We start from the raw sequence: 2,004 nt of genomic DNA, 5'->3' as shown, positions 1-2,004 counted from the left end.
TTAGCGGTGGCCGGTTCGATACCCCTCTCAAGCAAGCTAGCCTCCATCTCCTCCCACTTCGGCATCACGACGCTATAGCCGTCTGACCTCAAGTGGTGATGGTACTTCTTCTTGGCGGCATTTTCTTTGTTTCTTTCCATCATCGCCTGCCCTTGTTGACCTGTCTTATATGCAACGAACTTGTCCCAGTGATCCCTTAGCTTTGGGAATGTGTCGAAGTTCGGTGTCTGCCCCTTCAGGATATATTTCTGGTACAGATCTCCCTTGAAGCTCTGAAACTGTTCTGCCATTTTCTTTAGAGCCCACCTTTTCACTTTGTCCTCTGTACTCGCGGGAAGGGTGAATGTCTCGAGCATTGTGGTCTACAGCATTTCTTTCTCTGAATCTGGGACAAAACTCTCATGATCTCTGCGTGCCCTGGTTCTGCGCCAGTACACCGTATTGACAGGCACGTTATCCCGCACAACCTAACCGCTGTGACGTACGTAGTTCTTGGCGGCTTCCGCCGGGGCACTAGGTTGGCCGTCTTCGTCCACTTCCGTTATGATGTGCCGACCTTCAAGCTTCTTCGCGGCACCTCGTTGCCCGCGTGCCCTCTTCTGTCCAGCGGAGGGTTAACTTCCACTAGCCTCCTCCTCCTGGTTCCCCTCCACATCCCTCTCGACGTGCCCCTCCTGGTTCCCCTCCGCATCCCTCTTCACGTTTTCTTCCTCGTTTAAGTACTGGTTTGGATCCTCGTTCCCCTCTTCTTCATTCCAGTACTGGCTGCTTCCCTCCGCGATTGTATCGTACAATATCTGTTCCTCATCGCGATCAGCCATCTGTTCATACAGGAAACAGTTGCTAAGTCATGAGACATTTTTGCTTTAACAATCTTATATGCTAACAATCATATATGCTAAGTCATATATGTTAAGTCTAACTGTCGTATATGCTAAGTCATATATGCTAAGTCTAACTGTCGTATATGCTAAGTCTAATTACAAATCTAATAATTTTATATTAAAACTATAATAATCTTATACGAAAACTCAAATAATATTGTATTAAAACTGTAATAGTCAACCATGCTAAGTCTAAGTGACGTATATTAGGACCCTAGCTAGTCAATAATTATATACTAAGTCTAATTACAAATATAATAATCTTATATTAAAACTCAAATAATCTTATACTAAAACTCAAATAGTCATATATGCTAAGTCTAACTGTCGTATATTAGAACCCTACACAATCTTATATGCTAAGTCTAATTACAAATCTAATAATCTTATATTAAAACTATAATAATCTTATATTAAAACTCAAATAGTCATATACTAAAATATGCTAAGTCTAAGTGACGTATATTAGGACCCTAGCTAGTCAATAATTATATACTAAGTCTAATTACAAATATAATAATCTTATATTAAAACTCAAATAATCTTATACTAAAACTCAAATAGTCATATATGCTAAGTCTAACTGTCGTATATTAGAACCCTACACAATCTTATATGCTAAGTCTAATTACAAATCTAATAATCTTATATTAAAACTATAATAATCTTATATTAAAACTCAAATAGTCATATACTAAAATATGCTAAGTCTAAGTGACGTATATTAGGACCCTAGCTAGTCAATAATTATATACTAAGTCTAATTACAAATATAATAATCTTATATTAAAACTCAAATAATCTTATACTAAAACTCAAATAGTCATATATGCTAAGTCTAACTGTCGTATATTAGAACCCTACACAATCTTATATGCTAAGTCTAATTACAAATCTAATAATCTTATATTAAAACTATAATAATCTTATATTAAAACTCAAATAATATTGTATTAAAACTCTAATCATAATGCTAAGTCTAAGTGTCGTATATTAAATCTAACAGTCTTAATTGCATTAAAAATATAACAATCATATATTTACGTCACTTGCCTGCGCGAATTCCTTCGAGGGCTAGCTACCACTCCGGCTTGAGGGACGACGACGACAACGTCTTTTC

The sequence above is a fragment of the Oryza sativa genome, chromosome 5 (genome assembly GCF_034140825.1).
Source record: "Oryza sativa Japonica Group chromosome 5, ASM3414082v1".
NCBI classification, from domain to species: Eukaryota; Viridiplantae; Streptophyta; class Magnoliopsida; order Poales; family Poaceae; genus Oryza; species Oryza sativa.
The sequence above is the reverse complement of the archived record's forward strand: the minus strand, read 5'-3'. Positions refer to the sequence as shown.